The following is a 15584-nucleotide window of genomic DNA, read 5'->3' as shown; positions in this document are numbered from 1 at the left end:
CCTCATCGTGAATTAACGGGAAGTGACGTCGGAAACCTCTACAGCTCTACCCCAGTATTGCCGAAATCGTCGGGTGTGAGGAAGGTCTCTTAGAAAGGGCGGCATTAATCGAAACGTCGCCCTCCTGCCAAGAGAATTATGAGCCTGGCGACCCGTGTTATGAATATCTGACACACTGGATTATGCCGCGGAAAGCCTAACTCATGTTTCCCGGACTGGGATACCAACTCAGCGGCTCCAAATATGAGAACCGCTGCTGCGCCACTTTGCCGCGTTCGCACTTGCCAGCCGGCATTAGCCCCTCCGCTGGCCCGGATAGAAGAGGGCCTACGCTGAGCCGACGCAGCACGGGTCGATGTGGCAGCGGCCTGTCGCGCCGAACGCGCGGCACCTGTACAGCTTACGGTGGGCCGGGCATTCGTGTGTCGCCGAGCGTGCGGCCCCACCACGAGATCGATGCGTCGCGGCCGGCTCAGCCTTCCGTCAGCCGGGCTTAATCGTAGCTCGATCAGCGCAAAAGACTTCCTTCCGGCGCCGAGAGCCGGCGCGGCTTCATTGTGCGGTCCTGGGAGACCTGCTTAGCGGATCTCCCACCCGCAGAGAGGACGGCGAGTCCTCGAGGGGAAGAGCGCCGTCGTGGGATCGTGTTCCAAGGCAGGCGAGAAGGAATCTAAAGTTTACATACTGGGTACAAGAGGCACGTCGTTGTGGATTTTTTTAGAAGTGTAAAGCTTACAACACACACGTCATCAAACGTTTTGCGATACGTCTTTATTTCGAATTGGATTTGAGTCATGCGTATATATTCATTTGCTTCATTTGCAGCGTGTCCCGAGCGGTCTAAGGCGCTACAGTCATGGACTGTGCGGCTGGTCACGGCGGAGGTTCGAGTCCTCCCTCGGGCATGGGTGTGTGTGGTTGTCGGTAGAATAATTTAGGTTAAGCAGTGTGTAAGCTTAGGGACTGATGACCTTAGCAGTTAAGTCCCATAAGATTTCACACACATTTGCAGCGTGTCTAGACCACCAAGTAAAAAAGACAAACAGCTGAGTAATTAAAAAATCATCTTATCGCACGGAGTGCTGGGTGGAGAGAGTAACTTATGAGAAAATTCAAATCGTGGTGGGACATCCCCTTACTTGGGTGCAGGCTTGAATCCGTCGTGGCGTACCATCGATTAGATCATCGAGCCATTCCTGGTCCAGATTGTCCAATACTTCAACGGCGAATCTGCCTAAGTCGTGCAGAGTACGTGGTCGTAGTGTCGACTGACAAAAACAGCTCGTTTCAGTCGATCCCAGACATGTGTTGACTGTCCGCTGAACAGTCACGCTACTTCATTCTGGTAAACCTAGCACGCTGAGGAAACGTATCCACGAGAACAGCACGATGAGCAAGGGAGTTATCATCCATGAAGATGAAATTGTCACCAAAATGTTGGCCGTACCGTCCCATTACTGGTTGCAGATTCTCGTCCCTGTGCTGTAGAGTGTTGAGATTGCGGTCAAGAACCCACGAGAGGTGAACTTTGGCCCCATGAAATGCCCCTGAGAACATCACCACTAATTTGTTCCACACGTGCGACACAGTGCTGCAGGCGCTCAATATTACGTGGTTGTCTGCATTGTCAGAGAACAAACAAATAGATTCGGGTTTCATTCGTAAATAACATAGACGCCAATCCTCTGGATTCCATTCTACATGACTCCTTGCCCATCTGTGACTGAGCCCATTGTGATGTGGCATACCACGCTGTGTTCGCCATCGTCGGGAGCGGAGATTAACATCATTCAATCGTCCAGAAACAGTTTGATGCGATACGTGACGTCCTGTTGCCTCTTCGAACGCGGAACTCTGGAGTACTCAGCCCATGCTTCCTGTGACTCAAATGTCGTATATATCGATCATCCTGAGCATCTGACGCATGGGCGGCCTGTGCTGTGTAAGTCTTCGTCACTATGTGTGAGCTGGAACTGATTACATGTCCGAAACACATCTTCTTGACTCTGGAGCACACGTCGAGTAACTTCCAGCCTTGACAAGCCATTCATGTGTAACGTGATGACGCGGATCCAATTATTTGTCACGATTCCATTTCGTGGTATGATGGACGTCCACTATATTGTTCCACGAATGTCCTTAATGCCTCCCTACCAGTGCTTTACACTCATCTGAAATGCGGTGTGCTACCCATAATTAGCGTTCATGGTAAATGTGCGTACGTTTACAAACAATTTCAGGAGAGGTCTTCTGAGCGGTATAGGAACAGTCATAATTGCAACACGTTTGCATGATGTATCGAAGTGATGCAAAGCTTTTGTTGATGTGTCCAAGAAGTCCTTAACGCTTAAAATATCCTACAGCCTCATAAACACATTAGTTTTACGCTTATACGATGACGAATAGTGACAAGCATCTGAGTAAACGAAGTCCAACACGTCTTCGTCATTTTATCAACGTCTTCGTTACCTTATCCACTTCACAAGCACAAACAGCAACACAGCTTCTTTAGATTAAGCTGGACATTAAAAATGCAACTGTAACAACGTCAAAAAGGTTCGAAATGCACTGTGTACTTAGAAATCCAAATTACTATCATTTTCATTAAAGTACGCAAAGAACATCGATGAGCCAAAGCCTGCCTACCATCTACTTATTACCGTATTGGTCCAACTTTGGAAAGCAATATAATAGCGACAGTGCGAGACACTGATTCAACTCCTTGGTATACTTCCACAGGCATGTGGCAACGGATGTCTACTCACACGTCACACATTTACCGTTGCTTGTGTTCGCGAAGTTGGCACCCAATAGTGCCAGAGATATGTTCCACTGGGTTTTGATCAAGGGAATTTGGTGGCAAAGACGTCCCTGTGACTTCTGTATCACGATTCTGGACATGTGAAACGTACAGATAATCTGCAGGAAGACGCAGTCGCTGTCTGGGAAACATCAAGCATAAAAGGATGCAGATGATCCACAATAAAATTCACTTACTCCACATCTACCGTGATACCTTTGATAACTATCACACGTCCCATGGAAGCCAAGATGAACGTCCCTCATAGCGTAGTTCTTCCTAAATGCCATGTGTACATGCTGCAGTGAAGGTTTCGGGCAATTGTTCAGCTGGATGATGTCATATCTGGGCACGACGAAACCATCAGACGTAAAGCATCCACTGATTCACGGTTCGATGCTGCAGTGTCCACAGTAATCTAGACTGGCGATGTCGTTGCGTAAATATGGAAAGACAAAGGGGACACTTTTTCGGAGCTACATTTTTAACAGCGTGCGGTAAACGGCGTACTGCGAAACATTTTGTCCGCACCGGCACTTTGCTCTGAAATCTTATAAGTCCAATATCCAGCTTTACAGAGCGGACAAGCTCCGACCCATATGTGGACATGTGGTTGCACTACCCTTCAACTACATGAGAGGAGCATGTGAACAAGCATCCAGCTTCTTCGTTTTCAAGAAACAAGTATCCAGGTGCCGAATTACAACAATATGCCACGTGCTTGCGACACTAAGAGGGGTAATTCAATCTCGCGGTGAGCAGTGGTTGTACTGATTCATGAGCAGGTAGCAAGAATGTCATATGTATACTGTATATAATCTTAGACGAGTTTACGCTCTAGGGATACCATTCGGAAATTTTCATTTCGATGCTGATTTTGTGGGTGACGAGCGTGTTACGCCTCGTGAAGAAAGGAATAAGTCCACCAGCATCTATCGGAATTCGATATCGGCCGCGGTTTATTATCACTCGATATTGCTGTTTTTGTTTGGGATCCGATTGTCATGAGAATAAGAAATCATTGGGTTCATGAGGGTCCGCAGCTCGTGGTCGTGCGGTAGCGTTCTCGCTTCCCACGCCCGTGTTGTCGGGTTCGATTCCCGGAGGGGTCAGGGATTTTCTCTGCCTCGTGATGACTGGGTGTTGTGTGCTGTCCCTAGGTTAGTTAGGTTTAAGTAGTTCTAAGTTCTAGGGGACTGATGACCGTAGATGTTAAGTCCCATAGTGCTCAGAGCCATTTGAACCATTTTTTTGGTTCATGAGGGGTACACTAACTTCGACGTAGGACCCAACTGGCTGGCGCGAATAGCAGTCGAGAGGACATTTTGTTCGCTTGGACGTGCAGGATCATACAACCAAATAACATTATTGAGGATAATAATGTCGTGTGACTAGGGCCTCCCATTGGGTAGACCACTCGCCTGGTGCAAGACTTTCGAGTTGACACCACTTCGGCGACTTGCGTGTCGATGGGGATGAAATGATGAGGATAAGGACACAACACCCAGTCCATGAGAGGTGAAAATCTCCGACCCAGCCGGGAATCAAACCCGGGCCGTTAGGCATGACATTCCGTCGCGGTGACCACTCAGCTACTAGGGGCGGACACATTATTGAGTAAGGAAATGCGATTATTTGCTGCAAGACATTAACAGTACAGTGCGATGCCTACAGCATCGTGGACTGTCAGCATGACGGCTATTGTTGAGGTTGTCATTGTTGCTATAGCCGAGAGAGACGGGACGACAGTGATGTGTGCAGCAACAACACTGGACACTACGCCGTCTTTCCAGGCAGGTAGTTGTGTGTACAACTTCATGATGGTGGCTTGAGTGGTGAGACTAAGAGAAGAATGAGCATTGCCAGACTGCATTAGTTCAAATGGTTCAAATGGCTCTGAGCACTATGGGACTCAACTTCTGAGGTCATTAGTCCCCTAGAACTTAGAACTACTTAAACCTAACTAACCTAAGGGCATCACACACATCCATGCCCGAGGCAGGATTCGAATCTACGGCCGTAGCGGTCCCGCGGTTCCAGACTGCAGCGCCAGAACCGCACGGCCACTTCGGCCGGCTCTGCATTAGTCTTAGGCATATGGGTCCAGCACCTGATGTAATGGCATGGGATGTCATTGGGCCCACAGCACGATCACAACTGCTTCGTACTGCCATTAATTTGGATGGCAGCCGCAGCATTTCTGACAAGGTCTGTGCCCTCTCTTCTAGGTATCTACTGCGTTATCTTTCAACAAGGTAAGGCAAGGCGGCATGTTGCTTCGGCAAATATGACCTCTTTTTTTTAATGTGGGTGTTAGACAGCTGATGAGGCCATCACATTCTCCAAATCTCGCATATACTGAAGACATCAGCATGGCCTTAAAATACTTACGAATGCATAATGATAATGTAATCTCCTATGAAATCAGAATCTGTTAACTGGAACACACGAAGTTTGAACTGCACTCTTTTATCCACAAACGAAAAAGGTTTTATTAAAAATAAGGTTTTATTAAAAATATATTTTATGTGAACTCTCGCATATCCTTTTACAAGCTTGTTCTATGTAGGCATTGGTTTCATTGCACCGTTTCAAATCCTTCCAAATCCAACGTTCAACGGATCAAAGTTACACTGCGCAAAAGAATTTAAGGGTTACATTTCTGAAACTGCGTCATTTTCCCCCATTGCGACACGTAAGTTGGAGATTAGACTCAAAGGTATTTAAAAGCTTCCTCTGAAATGGCACAAAAGTGGAACGTCCTGCTATGACACACTTGAGCTCGGCGACGCTGCAAACTGCATGGTTTCTGAAGTATCTGCGATAGCAGAATCGAAATGCAGAAAGCATAACTACGAAAAGAATTTATTGGACTCAAGGAAACTGAACAATAATACAATCTCCAAAAGAACAACAGACTCGATTTCAACTGCGGATCGACACAAATATAAAATTGCAAGTAATAGTAGAAAAGACCCGACTCTTCATGAGGATCGATCACAATAATCAATTCTACAATGTGAAGAGGTTCGTCGGTTATACCAACTCCATCTACAAGAGATCTGCCAGCTAGAAGGGACGTCTGGCCGTGGCTGTCGGGGTGGCAGCTCTGTGTACATCCAAGCTGTGCGTCGAATTGCCCTTTGCCGGCAGTGCGCCGCCCTGTAAAGCCCGGATGCCGAATGTATCTGCCAGATCTATTTCCAATCATGTGCCTGGCGTATCAAAGTAGTTCCCGGGCTAGCTGCGACCTGATGAAGCTGTTCTGCAAGCTCGGGGTGGCCGCTACGGTCGCGGGTTCGAATCCTGCCTCCGGCATGGATGTGTGTGATGTCCTTAGGTTAGTTAGGTTTAAGTAGTTGAAAGTTGTAGGCTTGACCCGTGGTCTAGGGGTAGCGTCTTTGATTCATAATCAAAACGTCTTCGGTCCCGTGTTCGATCCCCGCCACTGCCTAAATTTTGATAATTAATCAGCATTGGTGGCCAAAGACTTCAGGCATAAGAAGTCAGCCTCATTCTGCCAACGGCCTTCTCAAAGAGGGCGGTGGAGCTGATAGAGGTTCAGGGCATTCTCTTGTCCTAGGGGTGGGAAATTGCCCCTAAAGGCGGAAGAATCAGCAATGATCAACGACATGAGGATGCAGAAGGCAATGGAAACCACTGCATCAAAGACACGTAACGTGTATCCACAGGAAATGTGGCCTGTAATTGAAGAAGTGTCATGATGATCTTTCCATTGGCAAAACATTCCGGAATAGTCCCCCATTCGGATCTCCGGGAGGGGACTGCCAAGGGGAAGGTTACCATGAGAAAAAGATTGAATAATCAACGAAAGGATAACGTTCTACGAGTCGGGGCGTGGAATGTCAGAAGCTTGAACGTGGTAGGGAAACTAGAAAATCTGAAAAGGGAAAATGATATAGTAGGGGTCAGTGGAAGGAAGACAAGGATTTCTGGTCAGATGAGTATCGGGTAATGTCAACAGCAGCAGAAAATGGTATAACAGGTGTAGAATTCGTTATGAATAGGAAGGTAGGGCAGAGGGTGTGTTACTGTGAATAGTTCAGTGACCGGGTTGTTCTAATCAGAATCGACAGCAGACCAACACCGACAACGATAGTTCAGGTATACATGCCGACGTCACAAGCTGAAGATGAACAGATAGAGAAAGTGTATGAGGATATTGAAAGGGTAATGTAGTATGTAAAGGGGGACGAAAGTCTAATAGTCATGGGCGACTGGAATGCAGTTGTAGGGGAAGCAGTAGAAGAAAAGGTTACAGGAGAATATGGGCTTGGGACAAGGAATGAAAGAGGAGAAAGACTAATTGAGTTCTGTAATACGTTTCAGCTAGTAATAGCGAATACCCTGTTCAAGAATCACAAGATGAGGAGGTATACTTGGGAAAGGCCGGGAGATACCGGAAGATTTCAATTAGATTACATCGTGGTCAGACAGAGATTCCGAAATCAGATACTGGATGGTATGGCGTACACAGGAGCAGATATAGACTCAGATCACAATATAGTAGTGATGAAGAGTAGGTTGAAGTTCAAGACATTAGTCAGGAAGAATCAATACGCAAAGAAGTGGGATACGGAAGTACTAAGGAACGACGAGATACGTTTGAAGTTCTCTAACGCTATAGATACAGCAATAAGGAATAGCGCAGTAGGCAGTACAGTTGAAGAGGAATGGACATCTCTAAAAAGGGCCATCACAGAAGTTGGGAAGGAAACATAGGTACAAAGAAGGTAGCTGCGAAGAAACCATGGGTAACAGAAGAAATACTTCAGTTGATTGATGAAGGGAGGAAGTACAAACATGTTCCGGGAAAATCAGGAATACAGAAATACAAGTCGCTGAGAAATTAAATAAACAGGAAGTGCAGGGTAGCTAAGACGAAATGGCTGCAGGAAAAATGTGAAGACATCGAAAAAGATATGATTGTCGGATGGACAGACTCAGCATACAGGAAACTCGAAACAACCTTTGGTGACATTAAAAGCAACCGTGGTAACATTAAGAGTGCGACGGGAATTCCACTGTTAAATGCAGAGAAGAGAGCAGATAGGTGGAAAGAATACATTGAAAGCGTCTATGAGGGTGAAGATTTGTCTGATGTGATAGATAAAGAAACAGGAGTCGATTTAGAAGGTCCAGTATTAGAATAGGAATTTAAAAGAGCTTTGTTGGACTTACGGTCAAATAAGGCAGAAGGGATAGATAACATTCCATCAGAATTTCTAAAATCATTGGGGGAAGTGGCAACAAAACAACTATTCACGTTGGTGTGTAGAGTATATGAGTCTGGCGACATACCATCTGACTTTCGGAAAAGCATCATCCACACAATTCCGAAGACGGCAAGAGCTGACAAGAGCGAGAATTATCGCACAATCAGCTTAACAGCTCATGCATCGAAGCTGCTTACAAGAATAATATACAAAAGAATGGAAAAGAAAATTGAGCATGCGCTAAGTGACGATCAGTTTGGCTTTAGGAAAAGTAAAGGGACGAGAGAGGCAATTCTGACGTTACGGCTAATAATGGAAGCAAGGCTAAAGAAAAATCAAGACACGTTCATAGGATTTGTCGACATGGAAAAAGCGTTCGATAATATAAAATGGTGCAAGCTGTTCGAGATTCTGAAAAAAGTAGAGGTAAGCTATAGGGAGAGACGGGTCATATACAATATGTACAACAACCAAGAGGGAATAATAAGAGTGGACGATCAAGAACGAAGTGCTCGTATTAAGAAGGGTGTAAGACAAGGCTGTAGCCTTTCGCCCCTACTCTTCAATCTGTACATCGAGGAAGCAACGATGGAAATAAAAGAAAGGTTCAGGAGTGGAATTAAAATACAAGGTGAAAGGATATCAATGATACTATTCGCTGATGACATTGCTATCCTGAGTGAAAGTGAAGAAGAATTAAATGATCTGCTGAATGGAATGAACAGTCTAATGAGTACACAGTCTGGTTTGAGAGTTAATCGGAGAAAGACGAAGGTAATGAGAAGTAGTAGAAATGAGAACAGCGAGAAGCTTAACATCAGGATTGAAGGTCACGAAGTCAATGAAGTTAAGGGACTCTTCTACCTAGGCAGTAAAATAACCAATGATGGACGGAGCAAGGAGGACATCAAAAGCAGACTCGCTATGGCAAAAAAGGCATTTCTGGCCAAGAGAAGTCTACTAATATCAAATACCGGCCTTAATTTGAGGAAGAAATTTCTGAGGATGTACGTCTGGAGTACTGCGTTGTATGGTAGTGAAACATGGACTGTGGGAAAACCGGAACAGAAGAGAATCGAAGCATTTGAGATGTGGTGCTATAGGCGGATGTTGAAAATTAGGTGGACTGATAAGGTAAGGAATGAGGAGGTTCTACGCAGAATCGGAGAGGAAAGGAATATGTGGAAAACACTGATAAGGAGAAGGGACAGGATGATAGGACATCTGCTAAGACATGAGGGAATAACTTCCATGGTACTAGAGGGAGCTGTAGAGGGCAAAAACTGTAGAGGAAGACAGAGATTGGAATACGTCAAGCAAATAATTGAGGACGTAGGTTGCAAGTGCTACTCTGAGATGAAGAGGTTAGCACAGGAAAGGAATTCGTGGCGGGCCGCATCAAACCAGTCAGTAGACTGATGAAAAAAAAAAAAAGTTGTAGGGGACTAATGACCTCAGAAGTTAAGTCCCATTGTGTTCAGAGCCATTTGAACCATTTTTTTGCAGGCTCCGTTAACGGGTAGCGGTCCCTGACGGCTGTTGGTCGAGACCTGGTGTTGTGTTGAGTTGTGGCTGCCGATAAACATTTGTGTTTACAACACACGCGACTAGGTTTTTCTGGTGAATATACGTCCTGTGATGCAGGCATCTCGTGTTGGTTGGACGTGAAGTGGGATGCCGAAGCAGTAGACGCTACATGTATGAGGGTTGTCCAGAAAGTAATTTCCGATCGGTCGCGAAATGGACACCCGATGAAGCTTTGGCACAGATGTGTTGGGTAGTGTCCCTGGTATGACCGTCGATCGCATCAAGACGCTCTTTTCAGTTGTGAGCGCACTGTGAGCGAGTAAAGGTGCCTAGAACAACGATGTCTCCCGCCAAGCAAGAGTGCCCGCTGGGAGGCTTCGCCTTAATGAATGCAGCCCATCTATCACAGCCGCCACGCACGTCCTTCTTCATGGCAATTCTCAGCCACACTCTGCAGGGGCAGTAAAGACTCTCCTGCAGCCTTTTCGATGGGAAGTGTTCGATGACCCACAACAGAGTCCTAATTGGCTCGTCATGAGTACCATCTCGGTTCACATGAAACGCTGGATACGAAGACAACACCTGGGCGCAGGCTAGGCGCTATAGACCAGAGTAGAGAATTATCGGGAAGCACAGGTGGCTGCCTCCTATGGCGATGGTGTTGGAAATTTGGTATAACTCTCCGACAAATGTCTAAGTCAGAGCGGCCACTATGTAGAGAAGTATCTGGAAAGTGTAGCTATCTCTTGCAAATAAAATGTTGCTATTTTCACAGTGGTTTCCATTTAGCGACGGATCGGAACTTAATTTCTGGACAACCCTTGTATGAAGTGGGCGACTACAACAGTTTCAACAGTTTTGGCACATGTAGAAATGAACGAGACCTCAGAAGTTTCTGTGAGGTATCAACTACGTCATTTACGTAGATTGAGAACAGTAGGGGGCCTATAACACTTACCTGGTTGACGCGAGATGTTACTTCTTTTTCGCTCTAAGACATTCTGTCAGTTATTACGAACTGTTACCTTTCTGATAGGAACTCACGAATCCAGTCGGACAACTGAGACGGTATCGTGGATAGGCAAGCAATTTGATTAGATGTCTCTGGTAAGGAACGGTGTCAAATGATTACTGGAATCCAGAATGAGATTTTCACTCTGCAGTGGAGTGTGCGCTGATATGAAACTTCCTGGCAGATTAAAACTGTGTACCGGACCGAGACTCGAACTCGGGACCTTTGCCTAAGGTTTGGAAAGTAGGAGACGAGGTACTGGCAGAAGAAAAGCTGTGAGGACGGGTCGTGAGTCGTGCTTGGGTAGCTCGGTTGTGTAGCTCAGTTGATAGAGCATTTGCCCGCGGAAGGCAAAGGTCCCGAATTCGAGTCTCGGTCCGGCACACAGTTTTAATTTTCCAGGAAGCTTACTGGAATTCTAAAACTATGGAATCAGTTTGACATTCCCTGTTGACAGGACTCATCAGATATGTATCCTTGACACACTAATTGCTACAAAATATTTGATGTCTACTTTATACATACCATGGAGAGCCCCTGGAAGAGAATCGTTCAGGGAAAAGATGGGGAGGGGTTCCAGGGTCAGGCAAAGGACGTGCTGTCTATCTGACGTCGCGAGGTGCGTTTCAGTCTCTCACCGGGGCAAAAACGTCTTTAGTTCTTACACTGTTGCGGCAGTTGGATGTAATAAATAAGCACAGTTCCGTTTCAGCCACGCTCGCGAGTGCCCGCTGTTAACTGTTGCGCTGCACTTCAGTGCTTCGCCGAGTGCCGTCCGTCCGTTAATCTCTGTGTTCGTTCCTGTTCCTTGTGATCTGATCGCTCTTTCTGGTCTTGCTGCTGCTACTTGGAATTTCGGTTGTTTAACCGAAATTGCTTCGCTGGATTAACCATGGCTACAAACCTCAGGAAGAATGCTCTGGTATTTGCGTTTGACAAGAAATCCCGTCCTGTTCAGCCGATATCCCTGGAAATAGATGACTGGATTACACAGGTAATTGGTCTAAATTCTGAAACCGTTCGTACCTGGCAACTGGATCAGGAAAAATACTGTGTTTTTGCCAAGTTAATCAGTGCTTCGACTGTTGATAAAGTGTTACGAAAGTGGGGCTATGAACTAGATTTTGTGCATGGAAATGGTTATAAAACTAAGGCTTCCATCTATAGAGCGGACATTCATTACAAAAACCGTTCGTGTCTTGAATCTTCCCATTGAAATTGAAAATGATAAGATTAAGGAAGCTCTTTCAAACTACGGAGACGTTAAATCAATTGCAAATGAAAGATGGTCGCCTCGCTTTAAACTGCAGTGTTTTAACGGGGTCCGCAGTGTAGAGATGGACATTAAGATGAATATTCCGTCTCACATAACTATTTGTGGGTATAAGGCACAAATTGTTTATACAGGTCAGGAAGCTACATGTCATATATGTAACGAAACCGGCCACTTCAGACAGGAATGTCCGCGGCGAACTGTTGTTCTTAAAAGTAATTTGATACAGCGTCAGAAGCTTACCTTAAATGATCTGTTACCAAAGAATAGCCCGGAACAACTGGTTGAGGATGTTAACGCAGCAGGCCAAGCTGACGTGTCCCTTCACGATAACAGCCAATTTCCCCCGTTAACAACAAAAGGAAGCCCTGTTGCCACTACTCGTAAAACTGAAATGCGTCCGAAAAAACGACCTGTGGAGATAACTGATAGTTGTTCAGAGGACAGGTCTTGTCCCAGTCCCTCACTTCGCAAGCAAAAACAGTGCGATGAGGAGACAGAGGAACCTGAAGGCAAAATGCGAATGGAAACTAATGAACAGAAAGATAATACACATACGGTACCAGAAAATGAATGGGGTGTAAACAGCATTAATTTGCAAGAAACAACAGGTGCAGTAGCCGATTGCAAAGATCAGAATCTATCTGATAATGAACAAATTCAGGGAGAGGTTGCAAAACTGCAGTCTCCATTTGTTTCCCTCGATCAGAAAGTGAGTGAAATTAATAAAGAACGAGGAAGTGGTGGCCAAACTGAAATCACGGTCAACACCTCAGGGCAGGCGCCGGCAACCGAAATTGCGAAAGCGTCTGCTGCTGCTCCAGATAAGCCGCGAAGTAAAATACCGACGCAACCAAATGAGAATGTAGCTCGTAACCAAGGGAAGGGAAAATCCGGTAGGGGCGATACAAGCCCAAAGAATGTTCAGTCCGAAACGGTCGTACACGAATCACTAGAGGAAAAATCAGAAAGTTTACCAGGAAATCATTCTGCTTGCGTTACAAGAGAAAACATCAGAAGTAGAAAAAAACGGGACAGTAACTAATAAACAGATGGAAGTGTTATTCCATTTTCAGCCTTCCGAGAAAACTGTTACAGCTTAGCTGAACCCTGAACCAAAGGAAACTACATAGTGAAAGTACAATGACACAATCTTATTCTGTCACCACTATAAACATAAATAAAATCACGACCGGTTTGAAATTATCGGCCCTTAAGGAATTTTTGTACGAATCCGCGACTGATATTGCCCTGTTACAAGAAGTTCTAATTTCGGATTTGGTAATTCCCAGCTTTGTCAGTTACATAAATGTGTCTCCCGAAACAAGTGCTGGAACAGCTATTTTGGTGAGGGAAGGGATTACAGTAAGCGAGGGGGAACGACTGGAATCCGGAAGGGGAATAGGACTAAATATCTGTGATATGACTATCATCAACTTGTACGCCCCTTCAGGAAGTTCTCATCGAGCTGACAGGGCACGTTTCTTCAAAGATGACCTGATATACTTGTTAAGGAAATCGCCAAGACAGTTATTACTTGGAGGTGATTTTAATTGTGTTTTAAATCGAAAAGATCAGTTACCTAATTTTAATTTCTCAAGTGAACTAAAACGACTAGTTACTGGTTTAGAATTAAAGGATATATGTGAAATCAAATACCCCTCCACTGTTGAGTTCACTTATGTCACGGCAACGTCACGTAGCAGGATTGATAGACTATATATTTCTAAAAATCTTGAAACTTCCGTGACAAAAGTAGAAACCATTCCTACGTACTTTTCAGACCATTCAAGTGTCTTAGCTTGCATAAATCTAACAAGACAGCCGGTTCGCCGATTCAAGAATCAGTGGAATTTGAACACTTCCTTGTTAGTAAATCATGATTTTGAAGATCTGTTTAAAGAAACATGGGCAATATGCCTGCGAGCCCGTAGTAGATATGCCACTGCTATTGACTGGTGGGTTAAAATGGCAAAGCCAAAGTTGAAGAAAGTTCTTATTCAATACAGTGCCTAGAGCGCAAGGGAAATGAAATGCACTATAGAGTATTACTATTCCGTTTTGAGAGATCTATATGATCAAGTCTCAGTAAGTTCCTCACTTCGGATAGCAGACATCAAAATAGTCAAAGCCAAGTCACTTAATATCAAAAGAAGTCAAATGGAAGGGTTGAAAATAAAATCGAAGGAAAATTCGGTGTCAGAAGATGAAACTACTTCCCTATATCATTTAGTCAAGCATATGAAAAACGGGAGAAGGACTTTTATTGATGAAATTCGAACAAAACACGGTACGACTCTCAGAACCCAGCAGGATATCATGGACGAGATTTATCGCTATTATTGCGAGCTATATTCTGTACATCAAAGTAGTGATGCTTCCTTGGAAGAATTCCTTGACATCCTAGCCCCACAGCTGACAGAAGATGACAACGAAAATTTTCTCGAGGTTGTCAGTGAAGAAGAAGTGTATGAGACTCTGTGCGCCTCACCACCAAAAAAATCCCCATGACCGGATGGTCTGCCAGCAGAGTTTTACATCCGTTACTGGCCAATAGTAGGTGCGAAAATCACGGACATTGTAAATGAGGTTATTCAGGATAAAATGATTCCGGCTGAGTTTAAGGAGAGTAAAATTGTTCTGGTGCCAAAAAATAATTTCACCTGGAAGAGAATCGTTCAGGGAAAAGATGGGGAGGGGTTCCAGGGTGAGGCAAAGGACGTGCTCTCTATCTGACGTCGCGAGGTGCGTTTCAGTCTCTCACCGGGGCAAAAACGTCTTTAGTTCTTACACTGTTGCGGCAGTTGGATGCAATAAATAAGCAGGTGTAATGATGGTGATGCAGGACAAGACCAGAGCCGTTACAAGCTAAGTGAAAAGTCACAATGTTAACTCATAATCATCTTGCCTCCCCTCATGTTCCTATTATGAGTTAGCCCGAACTCTCTGGTGGCTACTGCCTGCGTAACTGGGAGACAGGTTGTTGAGACACACGCCCGAGGTTTAACAGCCATGCCGTCAACGTAAACTCTGCCCCCATTCTGGCAAGGCAGGCTGGGCGGAACACGAGAACAACAGCGGCCCATAAAAATCTCGACAGCCCCGCTTCTGGAGAGCCGGCGTGCGGTTTTTACGGCGCCGTGATGGACGGCGCGTCCCCTTTTTGCGCCGGTTCTTGTGAGCCGCGTCCGTGATTGACGACTGCGGTGACACTCGGGGGCAGGCGAGCGTGCGGCGCGCCGATACGATACGTGCCTGCCTGCCTGCCGGCCTGTGTGCGTGGCGGCGCTGCGTGCCTCCGTGGTGCGGCCACAGATAGCGGCGGCGCCAGCAGCGCCCGAGGACGGCGCGCCGGCCATCCTGCACCTGGGCTGAGTGAGGTGCGGCGCACCCACTGGCTCACGCTACTCGTACCTCTTCAGAAATAACGAATCACACAGAAACAGGTTCATACCTTTAACAAACCACTGCACAGTTCATGGTGGAGAGTACTTTGTCGAAATATTAGCGGCTTCTTGTCATACTCGTTTCGCGTACGTAACGAGTAGAAAACAACTCTCGGTATTCGCCCACACGCCCCCTAAACTACTCATCTAATACCCGCCAGTAGAGTTCAGTACCTATACCCACACTAAGGTGATAAAAGTCATCTTAGCGGTTTTCAGGTATACAGACGCTATGTGAAAAAGGGAAACAATGATTTGTACCTGCGAAAGATTTTTAGACGCATTACGG

This window comes from Schistocerca piceifrons, chromosome 1, assembly GCF_021461385.2.
Source record: "Schistocerca piceifrons isolate TAMUIC-IGC-003096 chromosome 1, iqSchPice1.1, whole genome shotgun sequence".
NCBI lineage: Eukaryota > Metazoa > Arthropoda > Insecta > Orthoptera > Acrididae > Schistocerca > Schistocerca piceifrons.
This window is presented reverse-complemented; position numbering follows the sequence as displayed.